Genomic DNA, 27,760 nt, shown 5'->3' on the forward strand with positions numbered 1-27,760 from the left:
GGAGGACACCACCGCCCTGCTAAAGGTGGTGCATGTGGGCACTTCATAAAATGGGGCCAGAAGTGCTATGAACCACCTGAACCCTGGCTGCTTAACTAGGGAGAAGGGCTGGCTATCCAGAGCAAGCATCTCCCCAATGCTCTGGGTGATCTCTCTTGCCTTGGGAATGTGCCCCCCTTTCTGTCCATCTTTCCCCCACTGGTCCAGGGTGGCCTGCCTCTGCTTTGGGGGGTAAAGGGGCTTTGGGGAGGGTGGGTGACTTCTCTTTTGGCACACTCACGCTGGTGCCAGGCCGAGCAGGATGAAGGGCAAGGCGGTGGTGCCTCCTCTGATGCAGCAGCATGGCCGTGGTGGAGAAGTGTCTCACGTCCTTGCCACAGTGCATGTGCCTTCGGCAGTGCTGGCAGATGGCAAACCTGGGATCATCTGCCACCTCATAATGATCCCACAATATATTACTCCTCAGCTTCTGGGTTGAGGGCGAGGATCCTGCCCTTTCCCCCTTCTCAGCAGGCTGAGGCTGAACAGCAGGAGGAACTGCCTCCGCTAAGCCGCTTGCCTTCACAACCTCAGCCTCCTCTGAGGTGCTGCTTTCCAGAGGAGACCTGGGTCTAGGGGAAACTTGAGGGGTGTGGAGCACAAACTCTGATTCCCCCTCAGTCCCCAGAATTGCTTGAGCGAGCGTGCTCAGCATCCCTGGTTCCAGCTCCAGCTCCAACTCTGGATGTGGGAGGCTCATGCTGAGAGCTGAAATTGGGGTGGAGGAGGCAGTGATTCCACTGCTGGTGCCCACTTCTGGACTGAGTGGAGGTGATGCAGGTACAGGGACATCAGGTGCAGACACTGCGCCCACCTCCTGTCTTCCACTGGCAGCACTGATGTCATGGCTGCTTGGGAATAGAATGCGTCTGTGTTTGGGTGGCAGGAGGTGGGGGGCTTGCAGCTCTAACTCTCCCCCTACCCCCTCTCCCTCCCCTGCCAGAAGACCTGGCACCTGCCTTTCCAGCATACTTTATACTGATCTTTTCTGTGCTGCAAAAGGTCTCTGTGTGTGTGTGTGTGTGTGTGTGTGAATCCTTTTGTATTGTGCATTTAATTCCCTCTTTTGCGTGCGTGCACTGATCTCTTCTTTGAATGTTTGCTTCAGTGTTAAGGGTTATGTAAAAATAGAGTGCTGTCTGTCTGTGTGTCTTGTTCTGCTGTGAATATCTGTCTGTCTTCTTCTGCTATGATTTTTTTCTATATTGTGGGTCTCTGTGTATGTGTATGTGTGCATGCATGCAAGCAGTCTGTGCCTCCCTGCACAGTGATAGATCACACTGGCTGGGAAAACACACCTTTCTTTTTGCAAAGTTTCCAAAAAAATGCAAATATAAATTCAAAGAAATAAATTGAATTGTAATACTAATAATAATTGAATAGAATAGCTAAGTTAAGCTAAGCTATGCTAAATCCCACCCACTCCTTCATAACAAGAAAAAGGAGCAGGCAAGTCTCAGTCTGAGTGTTCCTCTTTCATACAGTTGCTGACAGGGAACGAGCTGCAAAAGCCACAGAAAGGCTGCAAACAGAGGCTTTTACACTGTTTCTAGTCCCACCCCATAGACGCTGCCATTGGAAAGGTAGCCAGGGAGAAATCTTTCTCACCTGCTACCTACAGACATCAGTCTTCCCCACCGATCCTCCTCCCCCTCCACTCTCCATCCCTCCCCAACTCCCCCTTCCTCTTTTAATTATGACTCAAGATGGCCGAAGTAGGTCCAAAGCAGATCCGAAGTGCTTCGAATGCTCCGACCCGCTTCGATCCGGGTGTGCTGCTTTGGACACTTCAGCGGGATCCGAGGCGGGAACCAAAGACTTTCACAGCTCTAGTTGCAAGGCAAGAGAAATGGTTGAAGAGGAGAGATCACTGGATGACTCAACATGTTGGGAATACTGCAAATGTAAAATGAAAGGGTGGTGGGTGGAATAACCTGTTACAATCATTTAATAGTTTGTTTTAATTAATCTTATCTCATGGTTCCTAGCAGAATTTCTCATTTCAGGCACTTGCTGAAGGTATCGGAATGGATTTTATAACCACATCTGTCTAAATATTCCATAGTAGGAAGCAGTTAACATTGTAAAAGTTTGATTCTCCATTGAGAGTCACTGGCATACAGCAACACTTACACTGGCCAATAGGGTTGTGCTAAGCTTCAGGTGCTGATTTGATTCGGAGGAGATTCGGCCTGATTTGGCAGCCAGATCTCTGAATCTGAATCAAATCAGAAGACCAATAAAAAGGTCCGAATAAAGTCAAAGCTCTTCCAATCAATTTGGAAAAGATTCAAAGAGCTTTGGAGATTCCAGCAGTCTCCACTCACTGCTGCAGGGAGCTGGACCCGGGATCCGTGCTGGTAAGAAGGAGGTGTGGGAGGGGAAGCTTGAGGGGGGCTTTTCTTTTTTTTTAAGAGCCAGGAGCTAGGGCCAGATGGGGCAGCCATGGGGGTGGAGGGCTGGGATAGCAAGCAGGTGTTCCAGCTCATGGCAGAGCCCCCCATGCAGTGGGGATTGACCTGGCAGCAGTCAGTGAGTATGTGGCTTTTTTTTTTTTTAAAGAGACGGGAGCTGGAGCTAGGAGAGCAGACAGGGACTTGGGGCTCATGACAGAGTCCCCCATGCGGCACAGGGCAGTGCAGGGCGGCAGGGATCGCCCCAGACTGGGCAGCAGCTGGTGGATGCCTGGCTTTTTTTGTTAAAGAGCCAGGATGCTAGGGCCTGTTGGGGCAGCCACTGACAGGGCTGGAAGAGTAGGTGGGGGATGGGGCTTGTCCAATTCAGAGATCTGGCCTATTCAGCTGCAGCTGAATCTCTGAATCAGATTTGGCCGAATCAGTTCAGGACAGTGATTCAAATCACTGAATTGAATCACTGTCCCCTGAATCGGCCTAATCTGAAGTGAATACTAGCTGCTTCACACAGGCCGACTGGCCAGGCCTGTAGGTCAATGGTAAGACCTCTTCAACAGGTCACTGCTTAAACATATTTATATAATTTACTGCCCTAATGTTTTTAATTGCTCCTTTTGTTTCATGTTTTGAAGATTAGCTTCCGAAGTAACCCAGCCGATTTGTTTAAAACTGGACATTGCTTTTAGACACCCAAAGCTAGAAGTGCCTACAGGGGAAAATCTTAAGATATACTGACCCAAAAAAACCCCAAAACCCTGGTGAGGATTATTTCTTATTTTATGCCAGTGTATTGCAAGAAACTAGTATCTTGCATTTTCTAGACAAACCTGCCAACTATTACGCCTTTCACTCAGCACTTATGCAGTTAGCACAAGACTGTCACACCTACCTGCATACTACATAGTTCTGATCAACGAGGGCCTTGTGTTCTTATTTGAGAGATTAACAACTGAGAAGACAAGATGGTCACATTACACGCTGGGAATAGAACACAGGTCTCTAACAGTTATTCTCAACCAGGGTGCATTGAGATCCTTTCAAGGGTGATGTGGGGTGCCACACAATGTTAACACTTGGGTGTGCAAATATGAATTACAAGATAAACCCAGATATTTCAACTAGGAATCCGTAGTGAGAAAAACATTCCATCCTGTTGTGGCCTTTCTGGGTGCATCCCCACTGCTATTTGCCCCCAGGCATACCCCAACAACATGCTCCAGTGCACACCTATGCTGTCCCCAGCAGCCCGTCCTGGGGCCCCCCTAGGGCAGCAGCATTGCTGAGCCAGCCACCTGGAGCCTGGTCAGCAGCCAAAGTGTGACTGGCCATCCAGGCTCTGTTTCAGGTGGTGCATGCTGCTGGCAGGTATACCACACCACTTTTTTTAGTGGCCTTTTTTTTCTTTTGGTACAAGGATCGATCTCTTGGTGTCAAAAAAACCTGCCGCACTGCAAATTAGCAGCATGGTGAATGGGCACACATTTGCTGTGTGCAGTTTAAAGCACCACAAACTGCACATGTGTGCTCATTGGGACACACCCTCTGAGTTCTTTGCAACAGAAGAATTGCTGTATTATTTTTCTTTAGTTAAAAAATGAGTAAAATCTAAGAGCTGGCATTTTCGGACAGGTACCTTAAGCTTGTCAAAGGGTGCCTTGAGTTTGAAAAGGTTGAGAATCACTGCTTTAGCAAGACAGGCACAAGCCATGTTGTTCTTAAGACCCTATGTGCCAAATTAGATGTAACCACTAACTCGCACATTGTGCCCAGATCCAGGACTCCTACAACTTAACATTCCTTGCCTTACAAATTGCTGTATAATCCACTGACCAAGCCTATGTTTTGTTTCTCTCCAGGGACTATTCTGTGGAGTGTATAACAATACTTGTTATATATAAGCAATTGTGTTCCTTCATACTCCTGGGGTTGGAAAGTATCTCAGCTGTGCCTCTGAAGGTGGTAAGTGCAGATTCTGGTGATGAGATGCATAGGGAAGCAGAACTATAATTTCCTCTGCAGTAAGTATGTGACTGAATGAAGACATAAAGAAGAGCAAGACTTCCTATTATTTTAAAATGAAAACTGCAAGATGATAAATAATGACCTGAGATTTAAAGATGAACTGAATTATTTTTTAGCTGCTATACCCTAAGGGAAGGGTGGAATGTTTCTCTTTAGCAGGGAATGACATCACTCTCACATAAAACAGTCTTGGGAACGACACTTCTGACATTTCTTGCTGATTTAAGGTTAGATCATGTCTTTATGTAGTCTTGATAAGGACCAGCAGGTTGTTGTACTTACAAATAGTTCTTCGTTTTCTCTCTTTCTTGGGTTTCAATGTGAATTAGTTTTCAGTACATTTCAGGCCTGTTCCTGCTCCCATTGTGTGTGAACAGTTTTACACTTAGATCCCTGACCAAATTACTCACTGCATGTGGATCCTTCTTTGTGCTTGCCTGCAACACCATTGAAATTGGTAGGGCTCAGCTTGCTGCCACTTTCTGTTGGAATCTCACCTCTTAAGGCCAAGTTTTCATCCATACCTATGTGGTGCCTAGTACCTATCTGGTGCTATCCAAATAATACTTACAGTTTCTTATGATCAGCAAGTTGACTATTTCTGTTCATGGAAATATGTTAATAGAATTTTTTCTCCCCAGAAATGACACTTGGGTGGTCCCAGCAGAGCTGAACGTTTATAAGCATTTCTGAGTAATTATCAGAGCTTCCCTCCCGGCCCCTCCTCACTGTTAACATTCTCTGCAACATTTGAAAGTGTTGCAGATTGGGAGGGGATCAGAAATGTCTGCTGTTAAGAAAAAAATTGTGTTGCTGTTGTTAATTTGATCTGTTTTAAGGATAGGAGTTAAAAGGTTTCGTCTTTGGAAAATCAAGTTTTTATTAGAGTTTGCCTGAGCAAGGATTGAGTAAAAATGCAGCAAATTTGGGGCAGAGACCTCAGGATTGGGCTAGTTTTCAATGAAACATTACTTTGTTGTTGTGTAGAGTATCTCAAAATTTTTCTGAAGTCTTTTAAGTATGTGCAGCCAAACAGTCTGGGTACAATATTTAGCCTGTTTCTGTGTGTACTGCCTTGAAAGGCTTACCATTGTGAGGAAGGGTGTTACTGTGGTTTAGTTCAGTGCATTAAAAACGTCTAGATCGGATTCTGTGTTCAGTGATAGATTTGGTCTGTGTTCTTGGGCATGTCACTTTGTGCATCAGTTTTTCATGTTACCCTGACATCTGTAATGACAAGTTAATTCAGGTCAATGATGGAAGCAATAAAGCAGACTAGGAGGACTGGGTCAATGAGATTCAGCAAACCTATACATTAAATGAAAATAAAAAATATATGTACAGTTATTTACTGTATGTAAGCACAAAGCCGTATTTAGCACCAGTATTTCACCTTTAATGTTAGATCTGCATTCACATACTTTATTGATACGTGGTAACAGCTGATTGGAAGTAAAACTGAGCAACCAATTCTTAAGGGAAAAATATTAGGCAAATGTGCCTCTTTTTATAATTAAAATATCTGTCCCTTGTTACATACAATTTTCAGATGTATTTGCTTGAAATGTTTTATCTGAAAAAATGTCAGCTCCCAAATGCTTAGCATTTCATGGAGTGTTTAATAATCACAATTCTGTATTTGGATTCTGTGACTGATCAGTTAAATTATACGGCATTGTTCTGTTGTGTGAATGGGTGAAGAAACTTTAGAAACACTGTATCTGTGTGAATCACATCTTGTTCCTGATTAAATAAATCTTGGTTATATGCCCAAATTTGCTTCCCACAAACATTTATGCCCATTAATTTTCAGTTGCCCCCCAAAATGTATGTAAGGTGCATGTAGCTGCGTATTTATAATTGTTTATTTTCCTTACTTGCATACCATGAGTTACAGGAGAGGTATAAGGCAGACAAGGTTCTTTTATTAGTCCAATTCAAATAGTTGGAAAAACCTATTGTCCTATAAACAAAGAGAAAGCTTTGACCCATCTTTGATTCAATGTGAATGCATCACTTGGAAATCAGGGGGCATGCTTATTTCTTTGTAATACTAAAGAGAAGGTCACATAAGCTAAGGTAACTGTAGATGGCAGTCCCAGCAGAGGACAGGACTGCAGCTATTTGACAAAGCATGCAAGCGAGTGCTTAACTTTAAGTAAGTGCTACTGAAATCATGTGCTTAGCTGTTTGACCAAATTATGGCCCAGATGGCTACAGAGAATGAAGTCCTAAGGATGTTTCTTAGCATGAGAGTTGAAGCAATGGAGTAGGAGTGTCTGAAGCTTGATTTAGGTATGTAACATTGAAAATGTGGACAATATTGTGTCTTTTAAAGATATCACTGCAAGTATTTTTGTTTGCCTTTGCCTGATTCCTCAGAACCCCCAGAAAGATTCGCTTCTTGCTGCCCTGAGATTTGGAATCCATTTAATAGAATCTTGAACAGAGTGTCTTTAACAAAGCTGCTATGTACGGGAGGGCAAACGTGCATTCAATGTCGCACAGGTCACGAGAACTCTGAAACCAGACACCCACTGTGAAAATATTCTATTCAAAGCATTTTTGTGCGACATATGTTAAATTCACCTTCCTGAATGGTATTCTTGGCTTTGCCAGTACCAGAAACCCAGATGGAGATGTCATTGACTTTTTGAGAAAATAAAGACTTTTTTAATTGGCTTGATCTCTTTTATTCCACACAACTGTGCTCATAGTAAAATAAACATTTCAGTTGACAGTTTTAAAACCTCCTAGGCAAATAATGCATCTGATGCATGCACATACTCTCTGTCCAGTATGTTGAAATGGTTCTCTGCAAAGCCTATTTAGATGGAATGATTGTATTTATTTTTTACTTAGCTTTAAACATCCCAGAATTCTTTTTATCACAAGAAATTATCCTTTCCTATCTCTTTCAAACACGCCATTCTATTTAGCTGTTTCCAAGATGTTCTCACAAGCTTATCTTTTTTTCTTGCCTTTTGCAAAAGATGAATTGGTACTTCCAGCACTGAGGCTGAGATTCAGAGACTGCCTTCAGTGCAGACCTCCATTTAATCAATACAAAAATAATCTCTCCTAGGCACCTGGGTCTCTTAGTGTTTCAGTCCAGATGCTCTTAAATTAATTTGGGATGTCGTTAATCTAGCACAGAAAGGGTGCAAGAACAAAAGGTCACTTTTGATAATTAATCCCTGTGTTTCAAGTTCCACAGTTGTTCCTTCAAGGAACAACTGTAAAAATGATTCCTTTCTAAGCATGTTATTTATGACCTGGAAATTGGAATGTCCTACAGGGGCAACAGGTCTCAGAACTTCTAAACGGAGGGAAGGGAAAGTAACTTGTGGTATGGTCTATCATTTATTATTATGGTGGTAAGGTACATGGGAAAACAGAGTAGCCTAGCAATGCTGGCAAGTGCATTCTTTCCCACCCATGCTGCTTTTGAGTAACAAAAATTCAGCTGGTGCTCTTTAATTAGGTAGGACCACACTGTTACTTTTGAAAAGGCTTCTAGCACCACAGTGGTCTGACACTGAGAAAATTTGCAACACCTCTATGTCAGCACATCAGCTTCAGAAATACCCTGTTTTTTCCAGATGATTAAAACAGTCTCATTGGCAAAAGAGCACAGATGACTTCACCCTTCCAAAAACACAGGGCAAGATTCTACTCCACTTATTAGGCATGTAAGTGGACTTAGGTGGCTAAGTGTGATCCTGTTCTGCCCTGCCGTTCTCAAGTCCCTGGCAGGTTTGGTGGGTTCTTCTATTCTTCAGTGCTTTTTTGTGACTCAAATCTTAAGGGAAAGTTGGTGGTGTGTTACAAAAGTAAATACATTAATGGATTTTCAGGGACTCAAACACAGTAAAATAGAATCACACTGGTTCTATTTTCATGCCCAATAAATGGAAGAATCTGGCCCACAATGTTCCTACACGCCCTGGCAGGTGTTACATTTAAAGGGTGATTAATGCATTAATGGAACAATACACGGTCAAGCAGTTTATTGCCCGATAATGAGTTGCAAAAACGGTGATCTGGCCTCAGAGATGTTACTTGCTAAATGTAGAAGATCTTTGCAGCTCATTTGTAATTTGTATGTGTAACATGTTATCCATGATAGCGTTTGGCTAAGTCCTCTTTCCCCATCCTCCTGCTCTGTGACTCATGCTGAACTCTGCTGCCCCAGGGACCTCAGCAGGAGATGTCATGATTCACCTCCTTTCTTCCTTTTCCCTAATCAGCCTTCATGGCTGCTTCTTTAAGGAGCTGTTTGGCATCTCTTCCCTATGAGAGCCAGGATGTGAACAAGCACTCAGCATAACACACTTTACTTGCACAAGATAGGAATATGTTGGGGAGAAAGGAAAAGCACATACCCAAAGGCACTTCATAAAATGTCCCTTGAGACTTCAGTTCCCCAGCCCTTTGCATGGGTCTCTCCTGCTCTACTCAAGGGTCACGGGAGTAGCTCTTTCACCTGTACCAAGGGGGAGCTCAGCTGGTGAGATCATTGTTCACTTCTCATAAGCAGTGCAGATGAAGACAGGGAGCATGTAAGGTTTGGGGGTGAGAAGCGACAGACCTTGCATGCAGCTCTCTTGCTCCCTTTACTGGTGAGTGTTTGCAGAATAGGGCTGTGTGTAGATGAAATGAGGGGCATGTGTACATGACACTTTAAAGTGGGTTAAATGCTTTTGCACCCCTTTAATGGTGTTAGTGTTTGCACGCCTGGTGCTTCCCTTAGCAGCTGTGGTGCCCCCTGGGACTGCCCGAGCCAGGTGCCTGCAGGTGGGTGCTGCCTTGTGGGGAGCTGCCACCACTGCGGAGGGAAGTACCAGCCACCCCCCGTAGCCCAAGGACTGCTCCACTTGCCAGCAGCTTGCCCTCCCCTCCCTGCTGCTGGAGAGGCAGGTAAGTATGTGCGGATGTGTGCACAACATGGGGATTTAAAGGGCCCTAAATTGAGGCAGTGTTTTTAAAAACCTACCATTTCAATTTAGGGCCCCTGTTTCATCTATGTACGCCTTAAGTTCTCAGTGTGCATTTTTCCCTTTCTGGATACCTTGTTCTATAAATCAGGGCTGTTCAATTTACTTAGCCCTGTGGGCTGGATACAGACTACAAGGCTTCCCATGGACCAGATGTCCCACCTTTAATGGCAAGGTGGCAACTTGTCAGGGTGGCTGCCAGAGCCACTGTGTTGGCACATCTCTGGAACTCAGGAGGTGAATGCTACCCACCACTTCTCACCTTCAAACTTTTTCCCTACTGCTGATTTGAGTCACTAGTGGCCACTGAAAACTCTAGAGGGCAAGGGGATGTGGGGGTGAGTGGTGATGTTCAGGCCCTGGGTTCTGGAGCTGCACTAACAAGGCAAACAAGGCACAGCTTAGCCCCTTCCAGTGTGCCAGTTGGACAGCACTGATATAAACAATACAGCATAAAGCATAATAAAAAAGTGTTCATTTTCAGATGATTTTTAAAGTGGTATTAAATTCTATGAAACAGAGACTTTGCTTATATTCAAAGTTACCCAAAAGATGAGAGTTTAAATCCCTTTAGTTAAACTGGTGCAATTCTCTGTGTGGACAACATAAAACCAATTGAAATCTGACACTTTAGCTGAGGTCACCAAACCTAAGATAGGTTTAAATAGATTAAGATTTTTCCAAGCAGGAAACAGAGGACAACAACACTCCAACTCTGCTATATCAGGGTGTCCAGTCTGTGGAATAAACTGTGCAATCACCTACCCTGAAAATCTTCAAGTGGAGACTAGACAGTCACCTTCCTGGGTGACCTGATCCCCAGTTATCTTTCCTGCTTGGTGCAGGGGGCTGGACCCAATGACCTTCCAAGGTCCCTTCCGGCTTTACAATCTATGAATCTATATAGGATTTCTCCTAGTTATCCTGGAACTCAGGCCAGTAACTTGTGACACGAATCTTACTTAAATCAGCACTAGCATGAGTGTAGATGAGGCACAAGAGAAGAACTTACTCAACTTTCTCTTTGATTTCACAGTTCCATAATTAAGCAAAGTAAATCAAATGCCCCTGGTAGCTGCATGACATCTTTATTTCTGTTGGCAAGAGAAGCAGTATACACAGCAACATTGCAGTCTCTTAGCTCGTTAAAAATATCTCAATAAATAAAACAAATAAGCAACATGTACACTGGAACAGAAAATGAAAAAATAAAAAGGAGGTTTAGCTGTAGCAAATCATGGAGCAATAAGGAAGAGGCGATGGGAACGTGAAGAGCAGACTCTGTAATCCAGGCTTTACTTGAAATAAATCATGCAAGGTTTGAGAAGACAATTTTCTTTATCTTTCTGAGAGCCTTGGTCCAGTTTTGCTGTTACTGTACAAGAAATCAGTTTTGAATTTAAAAAATATACATTAAAAAAAGAATACAGCAAAGGGAAAATAAAATCCAAATCCAAAGATTTCTCATAAGTGTATTCCTGAATGAAGGTTTTTCAGAAAAAAAATAATTAAAAAACCCAGAGACACACACACACGCGCACACTCACACAAAAACTCAACAACAATAAACCATCATGAACATTGCTTCTCTTCTCTTTTCTTTTGGTCAGTCTCTTGGGGAGAGATGTTGCAAAGTTTCAGACCGTTTGCTTTGGTGCTGTTTTTCTGCTCAGTCTAAGTGCTCTGCAGGAGTTCAGAGCTAGGGAGGTCAAGAGGGGTCTTTTGGACCAGTTTACTTGAGGTTGTTAAGGTTTCAGAAGCTACAAAGTTGGATACATCCCAATTCAACTTCAGTCTCAGACACTGGACAGTCTAGGGAAAAAAGAAGAAAAATAAATACAGTTAGCACTGGACATCTTCCCACATGGATTTCTGTGATAACCTTTTCCTTTTACAAATCAATGCCACAATTCATGAAGACGCCTTGTCATATGCTTAAATCTATTCCTGTTCAGGACAGGCCTTCAGTATATGCTTGAGTCTCATTGACTTTACTGAAATAACATATATATTCAGCCCCCACCTCTAGGTATTAACAGTCTACACATTAGGCCTCCACAAATTTTAAAATCCAGGCCTCCCATTTCTATTTAGGATTAAGGTTAAGCACGTGATCAAGTGCTATTATGAATAGGGATACTTTTTTGAGTCAAGGGGGAAACCCTTAGTACATACTGAGGCATGGAAAAGCTTTTCTGTGACAGAGACTTCACTATGATGTTGAGTTAATTCCAGAGGAATTAAGTGATCATAATTATCAGTTCCTCTGCCTTGTTGCTGAGTGACTGGTAGTACATAAGCCTGCTTGCTTCTAGCAAACACCTATTCTAGGATGGTTATGGAGAGAGGACATCTGAACAGGTGTAACTTACACGAGTAGAGTTTTACTCCTGATTCTCCTTCAGCAGTAATTCTCGACTGGATTGGATGAAGGTTTCCCTGGTTTATGTCATTTGCTACTTTTTTTACACTGGTTGCAAGTGTTTTGTTTATTAAGGGCCCCTGTGTAACAACTCGTGCTCAGAGAGGTAAGGAAGGGGCCTTCAGTGTCTGGTTAATTTATTTAGCAAGGCTACAAATGAGAGTGAACATGGGAGAAATACATGCAATAATGAGGAAGAAGTCACTCAGATGTTTCTGTTTACTGTCTCTTACCCCGACTAGCACAAGGAGGCATGGAGTCAAATTCAATGGCAGTACCTTTAAAACTGTTGAAAGCAAATATATTGATATGGTTGGCTAGTGGATCTCCCTGCAGAATAAACTTAAAAGCCATGAGTTTAGTGACATTACTGTGAATGATTAGAATATCTGGCTACTCTCAGTTTGTGAGAATAATTGACTGGGTAGTACATAACTAGGCTGCATTTTAAACTGGATGCCAAATTGCAGTTTTTAGGGCATCAACCATTTGCCTCTTGGGTTAGGAGGATGCTTCCCATGTAACCTTATTATCATGGGGGTTTTGCACCTGGCTTTGAAATACCTAGTACTTGCCACAGTTGGAGACAGGATACATGTCTAGATAGAACTAGGTTCTGGTCCAGTCTGGCAGTCTTTCCTTTTAGCCCCATTTGTAAAACATGTTAGAAGCTATACCGGGTGGTGTTTACTGACTAGTTTACCTGAAACCAGCATTTCCCTTTCTGACAGATTAGCACTACGTGTTGCCTGCCACAGTTGAATAACCCCATAGACTTCAGTGGGGAAAGGAAGTAGAGACTTTGCTTTGGACACGTGCCATGAGATTTATTTTGTATTGATGAAGAGGGCAATTTTGACCTACCACACAGATCCTTGTAACATTAGGTCCTAATGGGAGAGGAACATAGTACAGAATTTAATTTTATGAAATGGCATGCAGAAGTGCTTTTCATAATCACAGGTTAGATCCTAGGTGGGGTCCACACCCACTCTGCTGCTGGGTTTTGCATTAAAGGCCTATTAAGCTGACCATAGGAAGACCATTTCACTCAGGTGTGTTTTCTGGTGGCAGAGAGGGCATGGTCAGGGGATTGAAATGTGGGTGGATTTTCCTATTTTGCAATAATCATCCAATGTTGTATCAGCCTCTTGATACTCCAGAGTGGGCCTACCCAACTTCTAAGTGGCCAAGGGCTGCACACCATATGGGCCATGTCAGCGAGGTCTACATGCCACACAGGCCATACCAACATAGGCCATAGGCTCCCTCGGCTGCATGCCATGACAGCGCCATGCTCCTGTGTAGGTGGTCAACCCCCCCACTGCACAGCATGTTCCCTTGCACTATTATATCATGTACCCATGCAGGCCCCCCCGCCCCCAACACTGTTGAACCACAGTTTGTGTGGCCCCAGCCTTACCTTCAGCTCCCTACACTGAGCTGTGCCACCCTGCTCCTGTGGTGGAGGCAGGAAGCAGAAGCCAGAGGACAGAAGGTAAGCCCAGAGGGAGAGTGGTGGCTGGGTGGGAGGTCAGGGGCCACAACTAACCTTTTACAGGCTAGGTGGCTGGCCCTGCTCCAGGCATATAGTCAAGCCATGATCAGGAGAATGCAAAAGGAACCTTTGCATTTTGTCTTTCTGCCTGTGCTATCTGCTCCCTGGCCTTGGCAGTGCACTTACTATATCCTGAAAAAGACATTATTACTCTCTCAGCACCCTAGACATTTCCTTGACTCTGGACAGAAAGGATTTCAGATCCATGTCACTGCTAAGAGCTTGTACATGTACTGCACTGCACAGAAGTATTAGCATCAAAGTTTTATACCAAAGCTGAAAGCTAGGTGAAACTCACAGTTTGAGACACCAATGTGGGCCTGAAACTCCAAACCACCCTGGAGGTAATGGATCCAGAACCAACATGCTTTCTGACCTGCATTAACTAATTTGCGGACTTTAACCACTGAAGTGCTCTCAATCCTGGCACAAGCCCAAGATGGGGTGCAGAACCTGAGCCACAACCCTTTAGTCCAGAAGCAAGATCTCTGGCACCTGAATGACAGTCATATCAACAGTTCTCACAAGAAAAACTCTCTCCAAGCTCTCAGTTCTAATCCTCAATGGAAGTTTACAAAACACCTTTCACAGACAAGCCTATGAACTTCACTTCATCAATGTAGTGGATACAAAAAATCGTGGATTAAATATAGACTTTGGATTTATGGCACATTATAACATGCCTAACATCTGACTCCCCAGGTAAACCCTCAACTTTTTACCAGCTATTCTATTTCCTTTCCCCCCCACCCCCCAACACCTGGCCCACCCCGTCTTTCATCCATTGACTACAATTACATTAAATCTCCCTTTCCCACCCCCTCCCACCTGTCTCTCACCTACTGACCACCTCAATTTACATTTTAACTGACTGGCTTTCTTGCATATGTACTGGCCTATGGCTGCTTTACCACTCCATCCAGGAAGAGCACAGACCAACTGCAGATGCTTCCTCAGCCTGATGAAGGGTATTTGTACCCAAAAGCTTTCAAAGAAGACTTTTCCCAACTATTTGAGTTGGTCTAATAAAAGATATCTGATTTACCCAAAGAGCCTTGTCTGCTTATGTCCTTAAATCAACACAGCCACAACCTACACCCCAGTCACATCAACAAGCATCTGTTAGGATTAACTTCCAGTACATCCAACTGATCCCAACCCTTTAATGTACTCCAAACTTTTTCCAGAGGAAGAACTATCCAGTATCCTTTGTTCTGAAGAACAGACTCAATGATCTACTGTTTAATATAATTTCTATTTAAATCTATTTTAATTATACATTGAAAGTGAGTGTCATGTTATATACTGCAGTATAAAATCAGGCCATCTGTGCTTGTGTGCCAGTGTAAAGCATACAGAACTTGGCACATAAATTCTTTCTCTCTCCTTTTTTTTGGCTAAATGGACTATTAAAGAAACAATTATTTTACTGTACAAAGGCAAAAGGCTTTTCCATTTCCCTTTGTGCTGATAGATGCAGATTTGGGGTGTTAAATTACAGACAGTGTTTGCCCTGCTCCTCTCTCCCCAGCACCCTGGTAAGACTCAGAGCATCAGAGACACTCTCTTAATCAAATAAAATGGGGAGATCTAATATTTTCTTCAGGCACTGCTGCCTATTCATGTTACACTTAGAGAAAAAGGCCCTTTTATTTCAATGGAAGCAGAGTTAGCTCAACACTGAGCCATTTAGAAAGCCTCATCCTAAGTGACTGTTCTTCCTGTATGATAAAGCTAAACACATGTTTTCTCCCTATCCTTGGATTCCAATAATCTGTATGCACCCTCACCACTGCCCTCCATTTCAAAAACTGCTCCTATTTCTTTATAGCAGTGGGATGTACAGTTTGAGCCATCTCTAATTTTAGATCATCACCCTGTATCCATGAAAGCTGTGAAAGGGTCAAATCTGCTAATAGGAGTAACACTCCCATTATACAGGCTATGCAGTCCCAGGTCTTTGTATTGTCTTCCTTGATCCTGGGGGGAGGGGGGGGGTGCCACTGGCTCTTTTCTGAAGCCCTGGGGATCTCTGTCCTCATTTTCCAGCCTGTTCTTTTTCATCTGAGCCCCTCATAAGGAAGTGAATCAATATGCCCCCTTTAGTCAGTAGTCTTGATCTGTGTCACTGGAGAATGATACAAGCCACTCCTAAGGTCACTGTGGACTGCATTCACCGTGTTCCTAACTGACACCGTACTAAGAGGTGAAAGGATTGAAGTTACAGGTCCCTTAAAAGTCTTTGTATCCCCAGCCTTGAGTAAGTCTAATAAAAGATATCAGATTTACCCAACAACACTTTTCTGCCTATGTCCTTATAACAGCATGGCTACAACCTATACTTCGTGCCTCCAATACCTTTTAACTGACAGATAGGTCCACTGTCTTTGGTTGCAGTACAAGCTCTTCAGCCATGGCTCTGTCCACTGCTGGCATGGAGCCTTTAGACAACATCTCCCATCCACCTTTCAGAGTCAGGTGCTGAGCAGTTTAAAATTTACAAAGGCATGTTGAGCTCATATTGCTGAGACATGCCTGGGTCGCTGCAACACAACAGGGAGCTTGTGAGTCTATGCACCCTGTTCTGATCAGGAAAAGAATGAACCTGCTGCTGCTCACTGGCTTAGCCTACGTATTCTCAGACTTGCACAGCAAGCGCTGTAACCCACCACTGCCCAGGGGACACCCCATATATTTTTTTAGCTTTTCATGACAGACACTCTATCTCCCTCTGGAGGGCTGACTCAGCTCATTTATCAAAAACGATACATAATTGTTTCCTCCCACTAAGGAAAGCTTCCATTTAGCTTTTAATATTTTTTACTTATTAATTATCTAATTATAACCACATTCTGCAGAAGAGTTCAAGAGTTGAGTTGCTGCCTAGAACTACTTAAGAAAGCTTAAATGCATGGTGTGTGCTAACAGAAGTGGCTTGCATACATGTGTGCCAGTGGATACCAGACAAGGCTTTTCTATGCACAGGTATCACAACAGTTATGCCAGGGGAAAAATGACAAAGCCAGAGGAAGGAGAAAGATGCCATCAGGTGGTTTTTCACTTGGGCAGGAGGAAATGTGAACCACTGCTCTTAAATCCCTCCATGAAGCAAGAAGAAAAATGATAGAGATTAAAACAACTCGGGTTACTAGTGGGTAAGAATTGGTGAGACAGCCTTTATGCCTGCTGCCCTGGTCTCATCTGAAAATCACTCAAAACTCAAAGTAGATGTGAATTTTGTTGGAGGTTTTCAAATATTTGATTGCCTTTCCTCCCATTTTCTAGCCAAATACTAGATGGCTGCCTAGTCGTATAGTTCAGAGTAACAGAGGCAGGGATATAAACAGGGCACTGTGTTCTAGGGAGTTCCTTTAGTGCAGAAGCAGCGTGTAGGACTGCATAGGCATCTGTTCTCTTCAGCACAATACCCTGGCATAGGAACATTGGGGATGTTCCTTTGCCATCTGGTGTGGGCTACTGGATTTAGCAAGATAAAGATCTAGAGGTTGCTCTAATTTATGCTGTGGAATTAAGCTCCCACCAAAGGCAAAACTACATGGGCATAAAGCTCATGTAAAGTCATTGTTGTCTCTAGGCAGGCAAGGTTCTTTGAGTAGATGTCATGTCTTTTATTAGACCAACTGAGTAGTTGGAAAAAAGTTCTTAGCAAGCTTTTGGGCAGAAACTCCCTGTGCCTGAAGAAGAGTGATTGTGCCTGAAAGCTTGCTAAGACCTTTTTTCCCCAACTACTCAGTTGGTCTAATAAAAATTATCACATCTACTCAAAGAACCTTGTCTGCCTATGTTCTTAGACCAACATGGCTACAACCAAAAGCCCAGCGTTGTTGTCTCAAGGCATCTGTGCTGTGCCGCCTGGGAGCTAGCATGACAGGTGTGGATAAACTTTAGAAATGGAAGCAAACTGATATCAGAGCTTAGGGCTTGTACCTAGCTTATGGCTTGGCTGGAGCTGTCTGCCTCTTGGTTTGGTCCAGCTCTGACTTATTGTTTTATGCGTTGCAGGCAGTTGAGCTTCAAGATATAGACTCAGGAATCCCAGAGGACTTTCAGTTGTTCTGTACTTCACAAGCTTGTAGTTTTGCCTGATCTCTCTGTTCCTGTCTTGTGCTGAAAGTCCTGTCCTGGACTCTGCTTGTTTCTCAGCTCCAGTTCTGGTTCCTGCTTTTGTCCTGGTTCCAGTAGGTGCCCTGGACTTTGTCCCCAGCCTTCTCTCCAGTTCTGTTTCCAATCTGGCCCTTTGAGGGGCCCTGTAAGGTACTTGCTGCCAAGGGAATGCCTGCTTTTGCAATGCTGCTTAGAAGCAGAGGGACATTTTGTCCTCTATCTTAGTCACTTGGGTCGGTGGGGGAAGGTGTTAAGGTTTCCCAAATCCTGACCAACGTCCTGCTCTGTTTCTTTAGTTGCCTGCTCAGACTTGTGAACATGTGAAGTCGGGGCAAGGAGGGAACTGTCTCTGTGGCATCATGCTGCATTGGTAAGATCTTGTTTTCAATCCTTAGGGTTTCAGCAGCTCTTTTGGATTTGACTGGAAAAATAAGAATTTCACATGTGATCTGTGGCACGGGGTGTTTTAGCCTTTCTTCTGCTGTGAGACTAACAAGCACAGCAAGACTTGCCTACGTGACAGCTGGTAGTGACATGGTGCCCAAGAGAACTGGATTTGGTTTCAGAGATTGTTTCTAACACTGAGTACCATACTGGGCTTTGAAAAGGGATGGCTTGGAGACTGACAGTGAGGCGACTATCTGTGCAAATGTAGATGCTGCTATGCACTTAGCAATCATTTGCGCATAGGTCCTGGTTTGGAGCTCATTAGCAGGGATCCTAGTTTTCTCTGATTAAAAAAATCCCCAATTTTTGAGTTAAAAAAGTAACTCAAAATCCACATTTTTCTGTGATTAAAATGAAATGCCACTAATACACAGATATATATATCTAGTGGTCAGTATTAGCTACCTGCTGAATCAGTTTTTGATACCTTGAAATTTTTCTGTAGTTCTAATCGCAAAAAAAGTTCAAAAAGAATATTTTCTTGGAGAGTCTGCATTCCTCCAAGTTTTCTGAGTTCTAAAGGTAAGAAAAAAGTCCAACCTACAGATATCTTCTGTGCCTTTTAATGTCTCAGACTTTAATGGTAAACTTTACTGGGTAAGGTGGTGATGCTTTGAGAAACAAAGATCAACACCTCAAGGAAGAAGGTACAATCAGCTGCAATAGGCTGGTATACTAATTGTTGTCCCTTTGTCCAGAAGTACCTTTTAGGTTTCATGTTGTATGATTCTCTGTTTGGCACTAGCTACTTATAAGAAAATAACTCAGAGAGAAATATATACATATAGAGAGACTGAAGTTGACTATATACTACTAGTGAAATTGCATTTTAGGACGACTGGAGTGAACCACAACTAACAACAAGTATTTCTCCATGATCTATACCAGTGCTGTCCAACTTCTAAGTAGTGGGGGGCCACATGCTGCATGCAGCCCCTCACTTCCCCTGGGCTGCTGCACTGTGTGTGGTCTTGGGCGCCCTAGCCCACACTGTGCTGCACTTAACCCATCTCTTGGAAGGGGACAGGAAGCAGGAGGCAAAGGGAGCCTGTAGACTCCAGCTGCTACTGGAGCTAGAGTGAGATGGGGAGTGGTGACCAGGAAAGAGCCTGGAGACTACCAGTTGGACAGCCCTGATCTGGTCATTCAAGGTACTTATGAATAAGATCATCTGCAGTAGTGTGATTTGTGGGCTTCTGGTACAATTCACAGCACTTGGAAAGAAGAAGGAATGATGAAAGTGCTATATCACAAGTGCTTCTTTTGTACTGTACTTTGAGATGCTCAATTCCAAACTCTGAGAATCTGGCCATCAGTTTTACAATCAGTTGCTGGGAGCTCAGCTGTTTTGAAAATCTGGCCCTCATTGAGGATAGCTGGCCCCAACTTTTTTTTTTGAGTGACTGATAGCAGTAGTATGTTGTTATCTTCTGTGTACTGTACATTAGGACTACAGCTGAAAGAGAAAGACTTTGCTGGTGAGATGCACTGATATTTTCTGACAACAGAGGAATGGTGAGATTCTGGTATCTTAGGTGCCATTTGAGTCTGTGGAGGGGAACGTTCTCTAGTGGCCTGGCACCTTAGTTTTGCTATAGGTGTTGGGTGGGTAAGGGGCAACACTTGAATTACAGGAGCTGCTCTAATTAAAGCACCTGCAGTGTCTCATGTATTTAGCATCCTGTGTTTCAAAATGGCAGCAGGGGTGTTTGATGAGGTTTAGTTAAAGTGCCCCTGTTAACATTTTGAAGCATGGGGGCACTGAATACACAAGATGCTGAGGCTGCTGGAGCGAGATTATTAGCACACTTCAGCAGACCCTATTAATTAGCTAAAAAGCATGCATCAGAGTATATGTCAGGCACGTGTGTAGGTGCCCTAAGTTCCATTCTAGAATATGGGATATACAGCTCCCATGTCTTTTTGAACATGGAACATGTGGCTTGCATGTCTTTCTGGTAGTCTTTGCTAATCACTGATTATCTGTGGAAGAGGCAGATGCCAATATTAAGGCAAAACAAGCAGAGTACATTTCAGAGGAGCATTCCCATGCACAGGCTTTCCCGAGATGCATATATTTACAGTGTTCTAACATTAGCACAGCTCTCACTACAATACTCTAGTAACTGTCATAGGGATTCATACCATAGCAACTGTCATGTTGAATCCTTGCTTCCAACTTTAGGTGGTGTTAAATACTGGCACAAACTTAATGGGAATAAATGTCTGTTCCTGTAGCTAAAATGAATTCTCAACACTCCAAAGGAGACTGAGAAAAAAGCAAAAATGCAGAGTCTGTCATAGCATTGCCACTGTAACTAACAATACTGTAATTTTGATGAATGTGTAAATTAATAATAGGAGGGCTGGTCAAATATGTAACTTTTTTTGTTTTGTTTGAACATTTTAGTGAAATGTTTGATTCTTTCAGGGACAATTTTTGCTTACTATCAAAATTAACCTTTTATGTTCAAATCTTCAAAAAAGGTTGTGTGGAAAATACAAAGTAACGACTAAACTAGTATTTTGGTCAATTTATTGACTGAGAGGATGTTTCTATTGGAAAAGAAGGTCAATGGAAAATTATGCCTTATAGTGTAATACCTTTGACTTTAATAGATTATAAAACAATTCTTATAGGTTTTTAGCATCATCTTGGAATTATAGGAGGCTCAAGTAATGAAAGCAAACATTATAATTGCCTGATATTATGTTCCAGATCAGGCTGGTGTGGGTGGGCTGTAACTGGATGTGGAGCCAGGGTCACAGAGGAGACTGGGACTGTATGGGCAGACTGGGATAAATTGCTAGTGAAAAAGACTTGGACTGGCTTGGCAAAGAGACACGGCAAGGAGTTTAAAGAGGACTAGAACTGAGATAGGAAAAGAGAGGACAGATTAGTCAGGGAGACAGGGCTTGGGATGAGAAAAGAAAGAGACATAGGATTGGCATGGGGACAGGCTAGAGGGGACCAGGGGGTTAGGCTTGAAAGGAAGAAGGGCTACACTCCCTTGGTTTTATAACAGGATCTCTCTTATCTGTGTTTCTGAGTATCTCCTATAGGATCCTATTTAATTCCTGTAGAATCCTACTGGCTTCATCCCCTATTAAATTATATTGAATTTTTCCATAGAGTTTTCCACTGTCTAACTTACTCTCTTGGGTTTCTGCTACTTGTTTACTTTTACCCCAGAGGGACTCTTCAAAGCCTGCTAATACAGTCAGTTGGTGGTCGCCTTTGAGGCATTTCTCTACTCCCTTTCCTGAGTGCATTGCCTACATAGATTTCCTACGTTTTGCTGGCCCAGAGGAAACAATTAGACCCAGATCTCCTGTGTAACAGGGCACAGTAATAAAAATGGGCCTCAACTGAACACTATTTCAGCATAGCTTTTCACTAACAGTTATGCAGGAGTGCACTGCTTTTAAAAACCTTGGCCAGTCTGCTGCTAGATGGGGCTTACCAATTTCTTGTGAGCTTATTCATCCATCTGTCTTAGGGCTTAATCAGGCCATCAGCTACCATACTGTGATTGTGTCTTTTTCATAATAGTAATAGAAAGGTCCTCAGCTGACTTCATGGCACCTCTGGCACTTCTCCCATTTTGCATGTCCAAGTATTGTGTATAGCGGAGACTTGTGGGACTGGATAGGAATTAGGAGTTTGGGAATAGAAAAGGGATAAGAGGTATCGGGATTCTCTAATTAATATGCTTTAATAAATTATTTGTCGGCATTTGCTGACTTTGAGGTTACAGCGCAGGTTGGGGATTCTTAGTTCATTTCCTGGTTCAGCCACAGATCTCCTTTGTAGTCAAGTTACGCAGTGGTCCCAGTGCCTCCACAAAGTGAGGAACAGTAATAGGCATTTCCTTATTTCTCTCTCTGTGATTTGGAAAGTTTCATTAACTAATGTTCACAAAGAGGAAATTATAAGAGTACGATGTTGTTATCATTTGTAAAATATATGAATACAGGGACACAACCATAGTAAAACTAGCAAGCAAAACATAACAGGAGGAACCATTCAAAATGCTTTTGTCATGCTTATTATCTGACAAGGTAGGTTGCAATGTTGCCTATGTAAACTTACGCTTCTCTGAACCAGTTACTTCCTAAAGTGCCCTGCCCTACCTTCTGCCTTCTCCATGGGGTAGCTTGTGACACAGTTTTCTTAAGCTCTTTTTTTACTAGCAATGTCTTAATACCTTTAAGTCCATCATAGCAATCCGATTTCCTACATGTGGCTTTGCTGTGGGGAGTTAGGTAACAAGAAATTTTGCAGAGGTTCTCTTAGTGCTTCCTAGATTGGATTAGGTTTGTTTTTGGTGGTAAAGAAGTTTACATGATTTTTTTCACAACTCTGTCAAAAGTGTAAAGGTAATAAAGCCAGCAATTCAGGCATTCATTATATGTAAAAGTACATGAAGAATAGTGGTGGTTAAAGTGCTTTCTATTACATATTTCAGAACATCCTCCATTCCTTTTAGAAAAAAAAAATGTAGGGGCAGCTAGCCTGAGGAAAAGAGCTGTGCTGATCCGTACCAGCTGAGGATTTAGTCAGGCTTAACAAAGGGCTTCCATACCTAAAAAGGCACTTTAGCAGAATGTAGGCACTTAAATCCAAATTCGTAATGCTAAACCCTCCATGCTCAGTTCTTGTATGCCCCTAGAAGTGCCTAACTCTGTAGATAGCTGAACCTTCCTCATGTGCCTGATGCTTTGCATCTGTACATGCCCGGAGCTGCTTCACTTTTTGCAAAGATGAACAGCTTAGTGCCTAGCTCATGCACTAGGCTAAGGATCCAGAACCTAGGTGTTTCTATGCCTAAGTCCTGTGAGGGGTTTGATCTGGGACAATCTCAGAGGATTCCTACTGAAAATGAAACTGGACACAAAGTGTATTGGAAGCCTTCTTTAAATACAAGAAGTTTGAGGCAATGCCTGTACTCACCGCTTCAGAACAGCCTCAGACCTCATGGTTAGGGTGCTCTCTAGGGAGGTGGAAGATATAGATTTGAACCCCCCCCAGTAAAAGAACTGAATCCAGTTTTCCTGTACCCTGAGTAAATGCTCTAGCCTCTAAGCAATTATATGAAAGAACCCTTTTCCTCAGTCTGAGTTTTGGAAGAAAAATGCTCTCCGCTCCATATTTAAAAGGAGGGCTGTAAACACCCATCTTCAGGATAGGGTCATGGGCTTTGGGTGTAGCAGCCTAGCATGAAATGCCTCAGCCATGGAGATGGGTTGTCTTCTGCATTTTCTATGGGGCTGACAGTAGGTAGCTCCTCACTCAAAATGGCAGTTGCTCTGCGTCCCTTTCTGAGGTCTGACCCTCCCCAAGGACAGATCCAGGTAGGGGTGGAGTGAAGTTGCTCAGAGCTCACCAGCTGGTTGAGGTGCCATCTGGCTGGATCCCCTCCTTCCATGCACCTTCAACACCCAGGGGATGAGCACCACTGCTGTTTGCCCTTCCTCTTCCTTCTCCCCAGTACTTGCCCCTTGGGATCTGGAACGTCTCTTCCCTTCTTTTCCTGCTGCTGAATTCAAGGGCAGGGGGAGTGAATGATAGCACTGCTTACCCCTGGGCTCTGGAGCCATTCAAAAGCAAAGGCTCTGACCAGATCTTCTGCTGCCCAGCTGGGGAGCTCAGGACTCATGGTGCATGTGAAGCTTGGACAGGAGCTGTACTTGGGGTGCTGGGAGCTCATTGAGCAAACTGGCAGTCAGGATCACAGGGAGGGAGCTGCAGTCACCCCCTCTCCATGCATACAGCACTGTGTGTGTCACAACTAAAAGGCTGCATCCCCCATGCCATGGTCCTGGATTTACTCATGATATATCCATGATGAAGTGATTCTGAACTCCACTCCAGGGTCCAAACAGAAAAATGTTAGGCTTTGACAGACTCTGCACTGGGGCACCTGTATTCCTCTTCCCCACACTTTTTTTTTTAAAAAACTAGCATTAACCCTTAAGTGGTACCTAGTTTATTGAGATGACTTGTTTCATTAAGGTTCACATACAACCTCTGCTAATGAAGTCAACTGGAGAGCAGCTTCCCTCAGGAATCAGATGTAAGAGGAGTTTAGAAGATAATGCAGTTTTACAATGGATTTGTTTCCTCCATGGTTATTTCTCTCAACTACCTTATCCACCAAAATCAGAGAGACCCCTGGTGCAGGGGCCTTAACTGAGAAACACATCTGCGGTAAAAGGCTAGAGTGGTAGCAAACATGCACAGGGTGGTGGATATTGCCCTGGGAAGGATTTGTGCCTCTTTCAGGGGGAAATGATAGTCAGTGACTGGCTCTCATTAGCAGAACATGACAATGTTCTCTCCCTCTAACGTAGATACCCTGCTTGGCATGGTGGCCTTGCCACAATCTTGGCCAGTACCAGGGACTGAACCACATGCATCCAAGGCTAAATGTATGAGCTCTGCTGGCAGGCCCCATAGCTGAGGGCAGTATTAAAACAGCATCCATTGTGGAGTAGGGATTTATACCATAAACTAATCAATGAGTTCAGGCTGCAGTGGCACCATTAGTTTCTTACTTGCTTGAGAAGCAAGTAGAGATACATTTACTCTTGTGTACCTGAATTTGATAGGGGTAGCCTATGGGGCTAGGATTTGTTCTTGTTCCCCTTTACACTCCTGCACTGCAGGGAACAAGGTAACCTTTTTGCACGCAGCCTCACAAAGACCTTGATCCGGCAAAGATCTTTGGACGCACATTTGTGACCTAGAATTCTCTGTTTTCTTTCGTTAGCCCTACAGCTTTTATTTTCCTAGTGGGAGTGGTTCCCTGGCCTCATGCTGCCTCAGTGACATCCCTGCATAGAAGGAGGAGCCGAGGCAGCAAACTGGGGGTGCCTCTGTTGTGTAATTCGTTTTCTTCACCAGCTGCTCACAACTGCAGCAGATGTTACTGATTTTGAAGCCATTGAGAAGTTTAAAGGCTTTTCCTCCCCCTTCTCCTTAATCTTGTGGAAGTCAAATGCTATGTGGGTCAGAGGCAGAAAAGCCCTGAGGACATCAGCAAAAGCAGTGAGGGAGGCTTTCTCATTCCAGCCAGCAGCAGCAATCTCACTAGGAGCAATGGAAATCTGAGCTTTTAACTTTGAGCATATTCCGAATGGATGTGGTTTCTGACCAAACACTCTTCATTGCCAAGCTGAGTTCAACTTAAAATAATATTAAAGTTCCTATTACATACATCAGAGATTGTATTCCTAACCAATCCCCATGTGCTGCTGTTTCTGTGATCAGGACTTACAGAAGTCCACAGGTGCAGACGATCTACAGTTCCACAGGTTCAGGCTGTTCCTGAGAATTTTGCTGCCTTCAGCACAATCCAAGCCACACGTTGTTGGTTTATTTTTCTGCACCACTTTTTAGTTTCCATTCCCAAAGTGTCTAATGCCTTTTAAATTACCCCACACCATTCATTTGAACAGTATGTTACCTTCAAAGCCTAACTTTAGACTAATTCTTGGGGTTTGGAACAGAGGGCTCTACTACTAAGGGCTCTCCTAGGTTTGTGAATGACAAAGCTGCCTGCTGACTGGGGGACAGTGGCATAACAGGAAAGTAACGTGAAAAATCTATATGAATAGGAATGTATTTCACCCAGAAAAGAGCAAAATTATGTTTCTCCACTTAAAATAAAGCACATAAACAATCCCAAACATTAAAAAATAAATGGCAAGGAAAAAAAAGCAAGCCACAAACCAAAGCACTAACCTCTCTACCATACATTGCAAATCCATCAGTAAAAGAAAAATGGTACCATGGGAGAAAAAACAGGAGAAAACCAAAGCAGGAATGTGCCCAGATTAGTTTTACCATTATCCCAGTAGCATCTACTCGGCCCATTAAAGATCAAGGCTCTATTATGCTAGATTTCCTATGGGGTGTTGGGAGGCAGTCTTTCCTACCAGAAGAGCAGAGGCACCAACATTCAGTTTGTTTCTATCCCTAGGGTAGCAGCAAAGATCCCTGATATACCCCAGCAGCTAGATGGAGTATTTGCTTGGATTGGTAGGTGGATTGAGCTGCTGCTCTCTTTTCCAAAGAAGAGTTCTGAGCTAGGATGGTGTTGGCAGGGTCCGCTTCTCCAGTGGATCTTGCAGTAAATGCCTCAGGGCATGTGTAGACAAAATAGGGGCCCTAAATTGAAGCGGTGGGTTTTAAAATACATCGCTTCAATTTAGGGCTGATTAAACGCCCATGTCTTGCACACACCTTGCTGACTTACCTGCCTCTCTGGCAGGGAGGGGAGGGCGAGCTGCCAGCAGACAGAGTGGTTCCTGGGCTGTGGGAGGAGGAGGGGTTGGTGCTTCCCTCTGTGGCAGTGGCAGCCCCCCCAGGCAGCACCTGCCTGCAGGCACCCAGCTTGGGTGGTCCTGGGAAGCACTGCAGCTGTGGAGGGAAGCATCGGGCCCCCATGCAACTCAGGCAGGCAGGCAGGCTTGGGGGGGCGGGGGGAAGATCAGGCTCTCTGCTTTTTTTGTGTGGAGCCTGCTTTCCTGGGCTGCTGCCAGGCTGCCTGCAGGGCTTCCTGCAGAGCCGCAGAGCTGCTTGAAGCCCTGTACTTTACTCCGTGGCTGTAGGGGCAGCAAAATAAAACTCCTCAAAGGAGTTTTAGTTTGCCACACCCCAAGTCATTTAAGGTGCATTACATCGCCGAATTTTCTACAATAGCTGGAATGAATGCGCAATACACCAGCGAGGTGTGCAAACACTGACACCATTAAAGCAGCGCAAAAGTATTTAGCCCACTTTTAAGTGTTGTGCACACACACCTCTTGTTTTGTCTACACATCAGTGAGCTAAATGGGGATATTCAACACTGAGCCAGGTAACTAAAGGGTCACTGCAGATTCAGGCAGGCATCAATGCAGCCATTATGCTAGGTTCACATTTTCAGTTGTTAACTGTGAGGCCTAGAGACTTCATTTATTTGAAGAAAGCCCAGAGTCTGATGTAGTTATATGACCCCAAAAGTCTTCTTAGGTTCAACCTAGAAAGCCTGTATGTACCTTAAACCATTTCTGCTCCTAAGTGTGACTGTAGACCAGCTTGGAGGAAAGAGGAGGATAGGGACCTCCATCCTGTAGCAGTGTGGGGAAGAAGAGCATTACTGCAGAGGGACAGGAATAGATCTGGCAGAGGAAAGTGCTGGTTCCAGTGTTTTCATTATGTGTATGATGAGATAGGACCAGTTGGTGTTATGAGACAGAAGTCCCACAAAGCTGACCTCACAGAACTAATGTTCAGCTTGGTATGATCCAGACTGAGGATAGCTGGAGTCAAGGGCTATCCCTTGCACACATTCCCTATCTTCACAACAGACCTACCGCTCCTCTTCTGCTCTTTGGGGACATGCTACAATGGCAAGCCCAACACACACCCCACCTTACCTCCAGCCAGGGGAGACTCTGATCTGCCTATTCTTTGTTATCACCCACATACTTACAGGGACTAGTAGACATACAGCCCAAGTTTTAGACCCAGTGTCTAGACTGGCAAAAGGTTTAAAGCTCTGTGGAGGCTTTTTCTCTTTTATGAGATTGCACAGGGCAGTCATAGTGGAGCTCTAATGAACGAGGATGAAACGCTCTCTTCAGGCATACAGAGAAATAATTTAGCTCCCTACAAATACGTGGAACTTCCACCAATTCAGGAGTCACTATCACACTGAGTCAGTGTATGTAACACATAGAACTGGTC

At 43.8% G+C, this 27,760-nt stretch overlaps 1 protein-coding gene across 1 annotated transcript in view; it reads right to left on the bottom strand.

The window, feature by feature from the left end:
• Window positions 1-10,543: 10,543 nt before the first annotated feature.
• Window positions 10,544-27,760, bottom strand: part of TWIST2 (twist family bHLH transcription factor 2) — a 73,775-nt gene continuing 56,558 nt past the window's right edge. Inside the window, exon 2 of the mRNA XM_019554499.1 lies at window positions 10,544-11,284. The gene's annotated coding sequence lies outside the window, so the exon portion shown is untranslated. The remainder of the gene's footprint in view (window positions 11,285-27,760) is intronic.

Source organism: Crocodylus porosus, unplaced genomic scaffold (assembly GCF_001723895.1).
Source record: "Crocodylus porosus isolate Cpor-Errol unplaced genomic scaffold, CroPor_comp1, whole genome shotgun sequence".
NCBI classification, from domain to species: Eukaryota; Metazoa; Chordata; order Crocodylia; family Crocodylidae; genus Crocodylus; species Crocodylus porosus.